This window comes from Melozone crissalis, unplaced genomic scaffold (genome assembly GCF_028551555.1).
Source record: "Melozone crissalis strain CALT ecotype California unplaced genomic scaffold, PUWL_Pcris_2 ptg000027l_1, whole genome shotgun sequence".
Taxonomy (NCBI): Eukaryota; Metazoa; Chordata; class Aves; order Passeriformes; family Passerellidae; genus Melozone; species Melozone crissalis.
In genome coordinates this window covers 14184658-14201521 of record NW_026535805.1, presented here as the reverse complement: position 1 = coordinate 14201521, position 16864 = coordinate 14184658, and positions in this window count along the sequence as shown.

Below are 16864 nucleotides of genomic sequence, written 5' to 3'. Positions count from 1 at the left end.
CCACAGAATAGTGGCTTCTGTTAAACCAGCGAGTGAAATGGTTGCCTAGATGATGGAAGTCATCCCAAATCCTGTCTCCATAAAGGCACTTGTGATGGTCTTGTGTTTAGGCTTCTGAAAAATGCAATTAAGGAAAAAAAAAAGGAAAATTAAACAATTTCTAAATGTGTGCGGTGGGGGAAGGGAGATGTTTAAGGAAATTACTAGTGTATTGCCAGTTTGGAGAGAGTTTAAATACTGTGTCAAGGGAGCAGTTAGTGTGTGGTATGTAAAATGAAGCAATACAAAAACAGTTATTAACTGAGGCTGATTTGGCCTTAAATTGTGCTCTAGGAACTGCTGTGTCAAAGGATACAGCTACTCCAGAAGACAGGGAGTTGCAACAGCATCAAACAGCCTGAAACAAAACTTTTTTTGTTCCCTTTTTGGGGGACAGTCTCCCCGTGGAGGTGAAAGTCCTTCAGGGTAGTATCAGCATTGAAAAAATTAATGACAGAAAGATTTGTTGAAAGAAAAACATTATTTTAATTCCACTGTGCTTCTGAGAACCCTTCTGTGGGACAACCTGTGTAGAGGCAAAATGACAACATGGGCAGGATCAGGGATCCTCTCCTCTCCCTCTACTGAGGGAGGATGTCAGTGAGGAGGACAAATGGGGTTTTCCCTTTGTGGTGGTTCCCTAGTTGCTGTGAACAAATATGGATATTCTTGGCCTAGATTCGACTAAGCAAAACTTATCAAGCCTATGGGAATGCTGGCTGATGGCAAAAAAACCTCTATGAATAACACACACAAGGTTTTATTCCAGCATAACAGGCCAACACTAGGATAGTTTCCACACCCATGTTCTGATGGAGGGTCTTGTCCCTGCTGTTGCAGAACATTTTTAACTTTCAGAGCATTTTTAACTTTCAGAGCAGGCAGAGATTATTGGAAATGACAACAAGGGGTGTCTGCAGAGGTACTTGTGAGGCTGTAAAGAATAGCTGTGGAGCAAATAAGGGAAAAGTGATTTTTCCAGAGTCTCAGCCATATGCTGTGGGTCTTGTAGATGATATTCATAAATCACAGTAAGGCATGAGACTATCCTCAAGGCACCTCAACTACAAGATATGTCACAATTATCTTCCTTTCTGGGGATAGGCAGTTATTACCAATGAGTCTTGCCCAACACATCAACACTATTACACTCCCTAAATAGACCAGTGCACAAAGGACAGAAGTAATGTTGATCCACATGATGTGCCAAGGCTCCAGATGAAGCAAACAACTTTGCATTAACAGAAAATGAAACTGCCTGTAGAATCAGCTTGCAGCACATCGCCATGTGCCTGAAACACTGATGCTGAAAGCCAGACATCAGGGTAAAATACTCAAAAGAGCCACACTTGGGGCTTACTGGCATCTGTCTGCAGCGCTGTGCTCACACCCAGAGAAAAGACTCACGGGTCATCTTGGGAGGTCAGCGGTTTAACCACAGCTTATCTCAAGAGGAAACAATTTACTCCGGTTGTGAATGCCGAACACTAGCTTCAGTGTTAGCAGGAACAGCCTGGTTGGGAAGAAGGAAGGTTTTCTGGGGTATTTCCTGCTTGTTTGGCATGGCAGGAATACCTAGTGACTGGCACCACAAGCACCTGGAGAGCAGCAGGTATCTTAACACAACTTAAAAGAGAGAACATGCCAGTCCATAGAGACATCTGATGAAAGGATGAGGAGATGGGCTTAGCACACAGCCTCTTGGAACCTTCTTGGCTGCAGAGTACTGAAATACACATCCAGGTTGCCTAACGTGTGGCACCAGAGCACTTACTGTAATAAATCTCAGGTCTACTGTACTCCAAGAATTACATGATGGCCCTCTGGGAATGATAGTTATAAAAGCCCTGGCTGGAAATTTGGTTGAGTGGCCAGACACTGATACACAAATAGGAGGAATGGCAAAACAATGTTAAGGGTATTAATAAAGCTGGTTGGGAAATTTTCCATCAGAATAATTCTCCAATGGAAAATGCTGTTTTCACTAACTCAGCAGTTTCTGTAACAAAATTGCAGATTTCCATTGGGAAAATCAAACTGAAGTATCCTTGGCTCTTTTTTTTTTTTTTTTTTTTTTTTTTTTTTTTGCAAGAAGAAAATAAAATTGCCCAGACCATTGTAGGCAGACTAACAGAATTTTTTTCTGTGCAGCACTCAGACAGTCAGCCTTCCCTTCAGGTCCAGAAATCTGAGATGCAGCTGAGCAGTCAGAGATGCAAGAAAGCTGGGAGATGGGAAGTCACCCCCTTAGGTTTTTGACAGATCACCTGCTCCAGAAAGCAAATATATCCCTACCACCAGATGGACAGTCAGGAGGCCAGAAGTTTTCATGGTTCTTGTAAAGCTTAATTTTCGTGGAACTCTAATGAAGACAGGGTTTTTGATTTTTCAGTTTAGTATTTTCCTTAAAAAGAAACTAAGCTACTCTTGTTTTCTTTCTTGCTGGAGGGATTTCTATTTCCCAGCCAGCTCCGGGTATCAGCAAACACTACACTTGCTTAGATATATTCTCCTTTGTATTCTCAGGAATGGCCAGCTGCTCTGCAAAGCAAACTTAGAAGTGGGCCATTTACGGGACATATGTTTTTGATTGCAGGAAATGCGCCTCATAAATGGCCCGAAGTGCTGCATATGAAAGCTACTAATTTAACACAGACTGGGAAAGTGTTAAGATTAGTATTTTCATGGACAGGAATTCCTACTTGCATTGTAAGTGATGAAGGGTCACTTTTTTGATGTTCAAAAAGTTGTGTGCTTTTATCTTACAAAATAGTATCAGCCCTGTTGAATAAGCTCCTTGCTGTCCTGCCATAAGAAGAGCAGTAGGAAGATTTGTTCAAACATCCAATTCAGTTATCCAAACCAGAAGTCTGGATAAAGTGAACTTACAATAAAAAAATGTGAATTCTCTTTTGGCCTGGAAAGAACATGTTAATACAGATCTCGACTACAGTCATCCATGGTCTTGGAACACAGATTTTTCTTGCTGAGACTTGCTAGCACCTGATTTCCAGGGGGGGCGTTTGTTTGAAAAGTGATAGGATCAAATGGCCCCATATAGTCATGCATGAGTCTGCTGCCTTCAGATTGAGAAAAAAAATATCTGTGCAAGAGGTAACTGAAAACTCAGAGAAATTTTAAGCAAACTATTTGATGACCTTCTTCTCTGTTTTATCAGATGGAAATGGTATTGGGAGTCTTGGAATTAATTAGAAAAAATGAGTAGTTGAATTGGGCCCTCTTATCAAAAATAGTAATTGTCAACTTTATGGAAATGTTTGTGGTTATGGATGCTGAAGTAGGTCAGCTGGCAATTATTCAGGTAGCAATGCCTGGGACGTGAAAAATCTTGGAAAGACTGGAACCATTTTTAACATGCCTGTAAATGCTTTTAGACATCTGATTTAAGGCTTCTTAAAAGAACATTTAAGAACATCGGCTGGAATCTCTATGTGCTTCAGTTTCCTGATTGGCAAAGTGGAAATGCCTTTTTTGCAAGGATGTAACATTTAACTGGTCCTTGTCATGAAGGACATCAGAATTCTCTGGAATTCCCAATGGAGGTGTTATGTGTTGCAGCTAAATATTTGCTTCATTCTTGTTCTACCATATTTGTGTACTGGATTTTTTTAAGTTCTGCTTCCCTGTGGAGCACTTTGGCAGTCAGAATTCAAGAAGGAATGGTTCTACAGGTCCTTCAAGTGGGACATGTAGAAAAGGCCTAGTGACTTGGTGTTCCTCTGCAGAGCCTGGTAGCAGGGTCAGCTTCTCCAGTACTGCTCCTATGTTTTTGTGGCAATGTTTGTCCTGCTTTATGTCATTGTTTCAGAACTCCTAGAACCTGTCTTTTGTTGTAGTTTGGGATCTCTTTCAGCAGCTGGCCATGGCATGACGGTAGTGACATTCAAAAAGAATCCCAAAGGAGCATGCTAGAGCTTTGCTTTTTCTTGCTGACTTTCAATTTTCCCCTGTCCTCCTGCAGAGCTCACAGTCTTGCTCCCCTTGGCCTGAGCTGCAGGAAAGCTTTTATCCATCCAAACAATCCTTCATCCACCTCTCACCTCACTGAGCTTTCACCTTTTGCAAGTTCCCCATCAAACCCAGCTGTGGATAGATTAATCACATTTCTATCAGATAAAGACCAATGGAGGCGTCACAGATGAGGCTGGGCTTGACTTCCTGGTGCAGGGTCAGCTAGAGTATGATCTCACTCACACTCCAAAACACACCTCTCTCCGTCAGCTTCCTTGCTTTTGTTAGCAGAAAGTAGTAGGATGGTGCTGGGTTAATGGTTTGGACTTGGTGACCTTTAAGGTCCTTTTCAGTCTGAGTGATTCTATGATTCTGTGACTTCTGGCAGTGGGTCACAGGCCTGACTAAGTATAGCTGTTCCCTCATGGAAGAAGGCCCCAGAGTCTTCAAGGAGGGATCATTTACACAAGCTCAGAGGGCCCTGAGGACTTTGGTACAAGTACCTGTTACATCCAGTGCAGTGCAGCCATCCTTGGCAGCAAATCCATGGGAATTAACTTGCATGAATGTAGAGTGATACGCTTGTATGTGTTTCTGAGTCATGTCCTGTCGGTACTTCCCACACCAGTTACATCTGTGGGTTAGATAAATAGAAAAAAAAATGGAAGCAGTAAAAAATGGAGTTTCATAGAAATCTCAAGGACCAAGATCTTAAAATAATACAAGTTCAACAAATGGTCTTAATACAATATACGCATCAAATGCCTCTCACCCTTCCCCATGGATCTTCTACATCTTAACTAGAAGAGCACAGGCACTTTCGGGAGCTCTGGCGCTTTTCCTGGGATGTGCTACAGGGCATTCTCTGTCAATGGAAAAAGCAAACTGTCTTACTTTTTGTCCCTCTTCCCATTCCTCATGATCTTGATCTTACATAGGGATGGCAGCTGATACTTAAGACTTAGGGCAGCTGCATAATTCATTGGCAGGATTGCTGAATTTATGGAGGGGATCAGATATCAGAATAACGGGGTTCTGGACTGGAGGGATTAAGCTCGCAATATTGAAATTTGGATGTTCCAGTTGGTGATATTGCCAAAAGGGACAGGAAACGTGACCTCATTCCAGTTTGGTGCACCGCACTAATTAATTCCGGGGAATATACACAATTCTGCTAAATTAATCCTGATCTCAAGTTGCCCATATAAACCCACTAACAACTTTTTTTCCCTTTTGATTAACTTAGAAGGAATGATGAAAAGAAATTCAAAAGGTTTTTGTTTGGTTTTTTTCCCCTTTGATGCACAAGTTACTGGCTTCTGCTAGATGTAAGATGTTGTGGGGTATAATGGTGATTTTAGTGGCACACAGAAGCACCTCCAAGGCCTGCCTGACATGTCTAATGCATGTGTTCAAGCTTTAAGGAAATGCAAGACTGGGGATCAGGAAAGTATTCCCATCCAGATCAGATTGGCCAGAACAATTTTTTAACCTTCTGTAATGCATGGTATAGTCTGCTTCCCTTAGCCAGCAGGCGATGTTCCTGTGAACTGCAGAAGAAAAAAAATTACACATTTAATTATATGAGTGATGGAAAAGATGGAGGTGAATGTCCTTGATCTCTCTGGATTAGCTTGTAGTTGCCTGGGCTGGGACTGATGGCCATGGTGGCCCTAACCAATCCAATAGTACTGCAGATGACAAATAACTGCCTGCCTCTTCCCTGCCTGGTGTTTAAAGGATGCCTTGTGCTTTGCTTTCCAAGTTACCTGCATTGCATGCAAACATTTTGATCCCTCCACTATACAAAAATTCAAATATAAGTTCAGTATACAGCATCATCCCAGTCCCCTCCAGAAGCAACAGCTCTGGGCTTTGCACTTTGTGTCTCATCTGCTATGGGACACGCTCCCACCTCTGGGCTGTGATAGAGGAAATTATTAGCTCCCACATTCTGGGAGGGCACTCAGGCTGTGTCAGTCACTGCTAACCCTGCAGCAGCACAGCCAACGTGACATTGCCCTCAGCAAGGTGAAGGGTTTCCCTTCTGGGAAATGTTTTAGAAAGCAGCAGTGTCTCTGTCATGGCAGGCACAGCTCCTCCCTGGCCTCTCGCTAAAACAAGCCATTGTCCATGTGCCTATGAATCACCCCAAGCACACTCAGAAACACAAAGGTGTTGTGTCATGTGAACTGAGGGGTGCAAGAGGGAAAACAGGGGAGTTTCAGGGACTGGCTGTACAAGTGGTCAGGAGCAAGATGGCTACTTATAGAGGCCTTGTCTGTGCAGAGGGCTGTATCAGTGCACGGACCAGCTACATGGGGCATGCACTGAGAATTTCAGCAGTAATCCTCAACACAGGCCAGCATGCTGCAGCATTCCCCTCTGCTCCCTGTGGAGGAAGTGGGAAAGGATAGTTGGCAGGATCCACACAGCTGCTTCATGCCTCCTCCAGTTTGTCTCTGCACTCCCAGTGTAGCTTTGTGCTGCCCCTTGAAGAAGTATCTTTATAGCTAAGTCACCCAGTGACCCCTAAGCTTGTGTATTAGTTGCAGGTTTTTGTGATGTGAGGCTGCTGATGGGAGCCTTCACTTGAAGGACCTCCATGCTCCTTTGTTTTCTGTGTCAGAGAAACCTTGATTATTTGAGCAATGGCTTGTGGCTGGGATGGCTGCTGGTATGAATTAGAAAACCCTCACCCTCTGCCTGTGAGGTTCTAGATCTTGCCCCTGCTCACAGCACATTTTATGGATGGGGCTTGTTTACTTTTTAATGCAACAAAGTTCCCCATCGACTGCTCCCATGTAGGTTTATACAGCAGTTACTTCAAGACTGAAGCTCTTGGTAACTGTGCCAGGTGAGAATGCAGCTCATGTAGGGTTTGCCTGCTTCTTACCTCATGCTAGCAAAATCCAAATTAGGATGAAGGCAGAATTTTTCAGTGGTGGAGGCAACTGTTTGCTGGAGCACTCTGTTGTGGATGATAGTGGCTTCTTTATTTCTTGATGTTTTTGGATTGAAACTGGATGACCTTCTGGAAGGTATGCCTGGCTAGATGCAAACACTTGGGGTCAGTAAGGGAAGAACTGGGTCTCAATTTCACAGCTAGCTTTACAGATGAGGTGCCAGTCTGTTTTGGCCTGAACACACAAGTCTGGGCTTTGGCCCCCATCTAAATACAACAGCATGCAGTGCTTTGGAGAGAGCTACTCTTTGCTCAGGCTGAGACCTGGTGGCCATGCAGCATCTCCTCAGACAGAAGTGATTTGCTCCTGCCTAGGGTGAGTGTTCATACTGGCTGCTGTGGGAACACGGCCAGCCTGGGGTACAGCTGAGCTGCAGTTTGTTGTGTGGCTAAGAGCTGAGATTGGCTGCATCTGCCTGTACCAGTAACCCCACTAAACAAGCTGCTGCCATATCCTCTCAGGCTCTTCCTTAAGTCTCTTTTGGAGCCCAGGTCTGTAAGGAGATGTGGCTCTTTGTGCAGGGATTCCCATACAATACCAGCTCTGACAGCTGGGCAACAGCTGGTTGCAGATGATTGCCAGCATTAATAAAGGAGGCTATGTGATGGATTCCCTTCCGTAGGGGTAACTAAACAAACAGAGCTTGAGGAAACCTGGCCTTCTCCAGGAGCAAATGCGGCACAAAAACTCTTCTTGTTCTGACAGGCCAGCAGCGGGTCCTTCTCCACTGCGATTTGCAGATAATCCCACATACAACAGCTTCAGAAACTGATCTGGTGAGAGCAGCCCCTCTCTGCTTCCCTCCCCAGCCTGCTAGCTGTAAGGGAAACATACATGTTGAAGAGCAGGATGATTCCTTTGGGGCTTCCTAAATGATTTTGCAGTTCTTTTGGGAGAACATGGGCAAACTGTGGCAAAGCTCCCATACATTATATACTTGTAGGTATGTGGGTGTAGGGGACGGGAAAGATTGCCCAGGCTTCTCAGGATGGTCTCAGATGTATGGTGATGTCTTAAAAGGATCATGGAAGGGGCATCAGGGCACAGTTTCCACTTTTCTGCATTGGTGGGCAGTACAATCCTCATACTGATTTCCAATAATCCCTGTGCTCTTGAGCAGAATGTTTCCCATCTCCCTGGTCTCCCTTGGACCAAGGTCTCCCTTGAACAGGCAGTTCCAACTGCTGTGGGGTCTGAAGGGCAGCCTCCCAAAATGCACCAGACACCCTCTCTTGAAAGGCAGGTCCCTTCTGGCAGCTGCTGAGCTGCCTCCACATGTGCCACTGTGCTACAGAGTCTTGTGGGCAAACTTAACGATACTGAGTAGCAAGGGGGGAGGATCCTCTGTGGTCTGCCTTTTAAGCCCCCATTTCTCCATTCTTCCCGGTTCCACTCTTCTTTGCTCTGGGTTTCCCTGATCCCTCAGAGCCTGCTGTCCCTTCCCTCGCCTGGGCTGTGGAGGCTGGAGGCTGGAGCTGGGCAGGGGGTTAAGAGGCAGATGGGAGTTGGCGGCTTCGCTCTGCCAGAGTGAGGGAGGGCAAGTCACTGACCTCCCAGCAGGAGTGACACAGGAAACCTATAATTACATGCTTGTGACAGCAATGCTGGATCTTGTTAATCACGCTGCTGCCATGTCAGAGATGCTGCCTCTTGGGATTAAGGAAAACAAACAAGCTCAAGCGGCACTGGCAGCAATGGTGACTCTGTCCAGCGATTACCCAGCACCTCCCAGTGCAGTCCCCCCACAGCCCTGGCTAGCCCAGCTGTGGGGAGAGTGTCATGGGAGCCGAAGGCTCAGCAAACAAGCTTGTCCCAGTAGAGCCTAATGGATCCATCACTTGCACTGGCAGATTGGAATCCTCTCTCTTTTTCACCAGCTCTCTAAGCACATGGCACCTTCACCTCCCCTTGGAAATGGCCCCACCTTTTTCCCTCTGTGTTTTGTAGGAGTAGTCTGGGGCACAAAGGAGGTTTACACAGAGCTCTGCAGGGAGTCAGTGGTAAAAGTGGGCTTTGAGTGCAGCAGTGCTGCTTCCACACCCTGTTTCCTCGACCCTTGCTCTGCTGCTCCAACGCTGCCTCTCAGCCCTTCTCCTCCTCTTTGGAGGGAAGCCCTGGTGTTCTGCCCTGCAGTAACCCTGTCCACTATGCTGGCTACGGTTTTTTTTGTTTGGTTTTTTTGGGGTTTTTTTGGTGATTGCTAAATATCTCCACTTTTGCAGTATGAACTTTGCTTGAGCAGTTTCCTGTCCTCATGAAGTGACTCCACCTCAGATCACATCCCCACCTATTGGAAAAAGTCTTGGCAAAACCAGTCAGGGAATACAAGGTCTGGGCTAGTTGCCTCTTCCTGGATTAGGGTCTCTGCCTGGGGCAGCCCTAATGGCAGTCCCAAGGTGGAGAAGACACTGCTGCCTTACTGAGCTTTACCAGGTTGTGCTGTAGTGGGCAAACCCATCCCATGTCTTTGTAAGTTCCCCTGTGCCCCACTAGCCAGAGTCCAGAAAAGGGCATTGACACAGCACAGGGCTTGCCTCAGGCCAGCATGGGAAATGGAGGGACTTGGGGTAAGCAGGTCCTTGGTGCATCCCCAGAGAATGAGGAGAGCGAGCCCCAGACTGGGGGCTGCAGGCTTCAGCCAGCCCCTGATCCAGTGTGCAGCTGAGCGGATCAAGAGATAGAAAGGTTGCTCACTGTAAATCCTTTTGAAGTCTGTTCCAACTGTTTTGCTGGGAACTTGCTGGCCTGTGTGCCAGAGGGGATGCTAAGCTGGGAAGCCATGAGGAGCAGGGCTGTGTGTCCCCTGTGGGGCCTTGGGCCCTGAAAAACCACCCACTTCCTCCAGGGCCCACTGCTGCCTGAGTGCCTCAAACTCAGAAACAAGTGATGATGCTTGGGGGGTGTGAAAACATCAAGATTGGTGAAGCCCCTCTGCTGGAGCCCTGCAGGCTAACTGAGAGAGGGCAGGAGTGCCAGGAGAGCCCAGCTGAGGAGATGGCTGGTGTGGGAGCAGCTGGGTGGGCATGGCTCCAGCTCTGACCCTCTGTGGCTGCGGGTTGCAGGATGGCTTGCCGCTGGCTCTGCCTTTACATAAACACACTTTGCTTCTCTTGACTTTTCTCTTAATGAATTCCTCCTCTACCGGCTGTTGTTTTTGGCCTCCAGCTGATACTGTGGTTTTCCTTCTCCACACGTGATAAAAACACTCCTCACCGACTGCCTCCTCCAGGTGACGGACACCTGTAGCTGGCCTCCTGTCCCCATATGGCTCAGGGTTAGTGGCACCAGGACACTAAGTCATCACCACACATGCACACTTGTTTTCTGGACTCTGCAGAACACAGCATGACAATGTGTGGTTGTGTGAAAGGGGTCTGAATAAAGGAGCCAGTGCTCCCTGAAGCAGAGGGGGACATTGGGGATGCAGGAGAGGGAAGTGAGATGGAGGCACTAGGCCCCCACTTGCTGTGCGCTGGACCTTCCCAAGCAGCATGGGCCACACAGCTGGAGCAGTGCTGCAGCCTCACTGCATTTTCCAGCGAGGCAGAGGTGACCAGAGAGCAGCCACCCTGTCTACTGGCTCTTAAAATTGCCAGCTTGAAGTGCACTACAAATTGATTAAGTAAAAATATCGGTAAAAGAAAAGTATTTGTGTTTAACAGCCCTTCCCGTCCTTCCCCACTTCCAACCACTTACCCTTAAAATTCCTCTTGGGATGCAACTCGAAGCTTTTCTCTGAAACCACCAAGACTAGAAACTGCCTTTCTTTTCTAGGCAAGTCCTGAAAATTTTCTTCCCTCGGTGAAAGCAAGGAAAATTCCTATTATCACAAAACCTATCCTAATTTATGTGCCTCTGCCCCCTGACCACTCTCCCCTCCCTGTTGCATGGGGCAAACCCCTCTTCAGATCTGTCCTTCCCAGCTGGTATCTGTCCCTGCTCCTGAGGCCAGTGCTCCCAAATCGTGGGCCGGCACTGAGCAGCTGTTGACCTCCACTAGCGCTGCCCACAGCACCCAGTCTCCCTGGCCCATCTCCCCAGACTGCGTTTTTTATCCTCCCTCCTTTTCCATAAACACAAAAAACACACAGTCCTGCTCCCTCTTCTCCCTCTGCTTTCTTCTCCTACAACTCAGTGCCCTTTGTCCTTCTTTCAGTGAGTTCCCCATAAATGCAGGTTTTGCAGTCTCAGAGTAGATGCAGCAGAAATGCTTGTGCATGAAGGAGCAGCGTTAGCGGATGCTAAGTGGTATCACCCTTGAGGGACTCCCCTGGGATGGAGCAAAGCAGACATAAGGTACAGCTTCTATTCCTGAAGGCACAGAGTAATTTTCCTGACCGGGTGACACTAAACACCTTGTTTAAAAATAGAGAGAGGAACCTGAATGAACAGGCACAGAGGATGTGAGGTAACACGGGTAAAACTCCACTGTGCCAGACGCTGGGCACAGACAAAGGGCCACACCTGTGGTTTCACTAAACCATCTCACCTGATCTGGCACTGCTGGTTAGTGACTGATGATGGCAAATTCCAGTCCTGCAAATCCTACCAGGAATCCCTTCCTGCACATATCAGCAGTGCCCTTTGATCTGCCTGTGGACAGTGGCCAGGGCTCCCGGGCAGCCCCTGCTTTCCCTCATACCCGGCAGCCCCCTGTGCTGCAGGAGGGCTGCGAGAACCTATTGGTATGGGGTCTTCGGCAAGAGGAGCTTGGGCTTGGCGTTGACCTTGTCCCATTTATCTGAGTTATGTAAGATCTTCCCATACGGGTTGCTGGCTACGTGACACCTAACTATTTAGGCCAATGTAGTCTGTGACAAATGTGACAGTCGGTTTGGGGGAGGGAAGTGGGTAGGCTGGCTTGCGCTGTCTCAGGCAGGAAGGGAAACAGCTGGACGCTGTGAAGCAGGGTCACTCCTCAGCTGACACAAATTTCCCTGTCCTGCTGCCTGTGGGAGATGCCCAGTTTCAGCTGAGCTCAGCAGTTCTGCACCCAGGGCCTCTTTTAAGAACAAGAGCTATGCTGATAAATCACCATGTTCCTTTTTGACCATCCTGTTCAGGGCAGGAGGGGAGAGAAGATGAGAGGGTAACTTAGCACAGTTCTTGCTGGAGCTTCAGTTTACATTTATGCCAAAAAGCAGAAGCTACTCCCTGGGCTTTGGGATACAAATCCCTGGTGGCCTTGGAGGCATGAGCTTGGAATGGAGTTGGCAGCAGATGGGAAAATGTAGCATATGGTTAGCACTGGGCTTGTTGGAATAAGAGCAGCATGAGGAGTTTGCAGGCACAGGGAGCTGTAGATCACAGTAGTGCTGCCAGTGGCTTGCCTACAGAAACTGGTATTGGACTTCATCTATGTCCTTCTTGGTGGTCTTCCCCATCAGGCAGGTGTTCATCCCCCTTCTGGGCACTGTCATGGAAAAAACATTCCCAGACAAGGCAAGGGCTCTTCTGCCTCTCCCTGTGTTATGCTGAGGATGCTTTGTGTGTGACTGTTCAACGATGCAGTGGGTGACTTCCACCCAGAATGTCTTAGACCATTGTGATCATGCTGTACTCAAAATTAAGAGGTGCTGTCAGACTTCCAGCTCCATTTGAAGTGCAATGCACTCCTTCTCTCCCCATCACAGTGCCTTCAAACAGCAGCAAAAATATGTGTGTGAGGAAGATGAATGGAGAAAGCACGAATGACAATAGATATTAGTTGGCAACAAACTGAACCCCTCACAGATAGCCATGGCTGTGGTCTGACATTGTTCCTGCCACCACTCTGCCTCATGGCCATGGGCATATTATTCTGCCAGGCATCACAGCTTTGACCCCCAGTGCTGGAGGCACAGGAAACCAGGGTGTATGAGGTGCCATGCCTCTGCTACCAACCTGGGGAGCACTTTGGGGGATGCAGGCATCTTTCTGATAAGCACAGATGTTGTGATAGCAGTAGATGAGATGGCATCTAGAAGACCACATAAATTCTTAAGTGGTACCATACATCTGACTGATTTTGTTTGCTCCCATAAAGCACTGTCTTCTGGATGTACCTCATCCAAGACATTGCTGCCTTTGAGGTTATCAAACATTGAGGGTCTCTGGCTTTCTTGGCTGCTGGTGGGCAAACAGTCAGTCCTGCACTACCCTGACCTGGCTGTGCTCCAGTGTCCCTGTTGCAGTGCATCTGCAAGTCCAGTGCATGTGGAACCACTGACCAGATCACACAGAATTACACAGAATTTTTAATGTTGGAAGGGACCTCTGGAGATCATCCAGTCCACCCCCACTGCCAAGGCAGGGTCACCAAGAGCAGGTTGCATATGAATGAATCCAGGTGGGTTTTGAATGTCTTCAAAGAGGGGGACCCCACAACCTTCCTGAGCAGCCTGTTCCAGCCTGCTACCTTCAATGGAAAGATGTTCTTCCTTATGTTAAGGTGGAACTTGTTGTGTTTTAGTATATGGCTCCTCATCCTGTCGCTGGACACCACTGAAAAGAGTCTGGCACCATCCTCTTGGCACCCTCCTTTGAGAGGTTTAAATGCATTAATGAGATCCCCTCTGAATCTCCTCCAGACCAAACAGGCCCAGCTCCTGCAGTCTCTCCTCACAGGAGATGCTCCAGACTCCTCATCCTCTTTGTGGCATTCACTGGACCCTCTCCAATATCTCCTTTTGTTCCTTGTGCTGAGGAGCCCAGAACTGGACACAGCATTCCAGAGGTGGCCTCACCAGGGCTGAATCATCTCCCTTAACCTGCTGGCCACTCTTTCTGATTCTTCCCAGAACACCATTGGCCCTCCTGGCCACAAGGGCACTGCTGGCTCATGGACAGCTTGTCATCCACAGGAACTCCAGGTCCTTCTCCACAGAGCTCTCTCCAGTAGGTCAGTTCCCAGTCTGTGCTGGCACTGGGGGTTTTCCTCCCCATGTGCAGGACCCTGCACTTGCCCTTGTGGAACCTCAACAGGTTTCTCTCTGGCCCATTCTCCAGCCTATTGAGATCCTGCTGAGTGGCAGCAGAGCCTTTTGGTATATCAGCCGCTCCCTCAGATCCTGGCCACTGCACAGAACACCCTTCTGAGCACACAAAGTTCAGCCCAAATGGGCTAGAAGAGCTCACGTCACTGTAAGGTGTTGGATGTTCCTCCTGCGTGGGATTTTTCTGCAAAGGCAGCTTGCTGCACTTGAGGAGTTTCTGTTCCATAACTTGGTATTAGTTTGGAGCTAGGTCTTCAACATCACTGTTTCTCCTTACCATCCCTAAGACAGCCCTTTACCCTGGGACATCAGTTTGATTAGGACAGGGCCATGTCAGCCTTTCTGGTTTTAAAGGGTGAAGTGGTCATGGGAAGCCTATAGGAAGCAGGAGGTGTGATACTGTAAGAAGCTAATTTGTTAACATAACTTGAATTTGCATCAGTGTTGCCTTTTTTTATACCTTGAAGCCTTCGATCTTCAAAGCTGCCTGTCAAAACACCTTTCATCAGGATCAAATTATTGATTTGGAATTTGCCTCTGGACAGAATGAGAGCCACTCCCAAATACCACTCGTCCTGAGTACACTCTCTGTGGCGGTGACACTGGTATTGAGGCTCTGCACCCGGCCTCTCACCTGTGCTTCCCTGCAAGGATGTGCATGCCTCCTTCCTTGCTTTCCCTCTGGACTGTGGCCCCCCTAGCATGTGTCCCTGGAAATTTTTTTTGCCTCTCCTTGTCTTGCTGCTTGTCAGAGATGAGGAAGGAGCCTCCAAGCACCCCATGATCAGGGCAGGCTGGGGCTTGCTGACAGCACTTAAAAAGGATCTCCTCGATCATCCAATTCATCTATGCCACAACTATATGCTGTTATTAGGTGATTATGTTTCACTGTCTTCATTTTGTAATTGTTCATATGCTCATAAACAATGTAAATAGCCTCTAATGAGTCGGTAAGTTAATCATTCAGTAATGACCTTGAATGTCAGGAACTGTCTGCACAAAAAAGCAGCTACCCTAAAGTTTGGGGTTTTTTCTGTGTAGCAAAACCAGCTAACATCTTTGTTCCTTCTTTTTCCTAACACTCTGCAGGCTATTCTCCTCATAAGGCACTTGAGTTGTGTGGATTTTCTCATCAATTAATCCAGAAAATTTGGCTGCCCTGTTTCACATTATTGATTATATTTATTTTTTAAAAAGCAAAAACAAAAACAAAAAAAACCCCAAAAAAAACCAAAAACCAACAAAAAAAAAACTGTATCAAGTTTTTCTTTTTTATCATTTTAAAATTTTATTTAAATGCTGATAGTCATGAATGGATCCTTGGCCCTATTCTTCCCTGACTTTGCTATTTTTGAAAGTCTTTTTCAGGGCAAATATTTAGGCCAAAGTCTGACTTAGGCAGGAGATGCTCTGCATGTAACAGCAAGGATTTCAAAGGAGCTGTGACAAAAAAATAAAATCCTGAAGTCAGTTTGATTTCCCCCCCACAACATTTCCTGCACTTTTAAAAACAAATTTCCAGCCCAAAGAGTCATCAATAAAAGCTTGGGAGTCTGAGTACTTAAATGCTCTGTTGCAGATATAAAAACTATAGCTTACCATGCTGGATTTAAATTTTTTATTTTTAAACAAAGCTCATGATTTTTTAAAAAATCTGATTTGTGAGTATGGGTGCCTGGAATTGCCATTACTGTGTTAGAATGATACTTTACTATCTTTCTGCTGTGTTATTTAATCATGGAAGCTTCCTTTTGTGGCTGACATCCCAGACCCCTCCACCAGCTTCCCCCCAGCACTGCCCATGTCCTTGGCCTCTGGCATTTCCTCTCATAACACTAGAAAAGGATCATTTGAGCACTTCTCAGAGCCTCAGCTCCCAACCATAGCCATGCTACCACTTCTGTGTAAAATAGACTGTGCAATTCTTTTCCAGATACATTTACGAATTGCTGATGCACATCCTTGTATTTTTGGACATATTTGTGTATTTCTGGAGTGAGACTGCCACAGTAGATAACTAGAGGAAAGCAGTTCTCTTTGGGAACAACTTCCAAAGCTTTCTAATTAGCTCTCAGTCTATGTTGGGACAAAGCCACAACATTTCAGCTATTCTGGCAGACAGCGTGTTGTGTCAAATTTCAATTTTTTGTGTGTGAAATGTGCTTTTCAGACTGAAACTTACATTTTTTTTCAGAGCTGAAATATGAGGGGTGCATGCTACTATTTGTGCCTAGGGAGAAATGCCCAGATTCAAGTCTCTGCCCAATCTCATTTTGAGCAAAATATCTACCCCTGATCATGCTCAACCAGCTATGGGACAGAGCCTGACCCAAGCTGAGGTGTTCCCTCTGGCACTGACTGCTGGGACTCTGCAGCTTCTTTCTGCCCCCACCAAGCAAAAAGAGTGTGTTCACAGGGGAGGAACAGCTGGGCCATGTCACACCAAGGGCTCTTGGAGCCCAGCAGCCTGTCTCCAACAGTGGCTGATAACACTTACAAAGAGCAGTACTTGAAGGCAAATGTATACCAATACATCTCCTAAATGTTCCCCTGTGTCCCACAATTTGCAATTTGGAGGACTTTCTGAGGCAGACCTAGTATCTTCATTGCATTTTTTGTTCTTTTTCCACACATTATTTTTTGCTGGTTTTAAACCCTGTGAATTTGTAGTATCCGCAGCATCCTGTAGCAAGGACTTCCACAGTGTCACTACCTGTTGTGTAAACTGACACATCCTACTGTGTGCTTTGCTTGCTGCTTTCATTTGATGCCCTTGTAATGTTCTTTTACAATTTCCTTGGATGAATTTTCACTGAGGCCTTTCCTGTTGTGCTTTTGGTTGCAAATAAATACACTGCAGTATATTCTCACCCTAAGGAATGAAAGAATGTGTCCATCCTCAGCAGGCAGAGG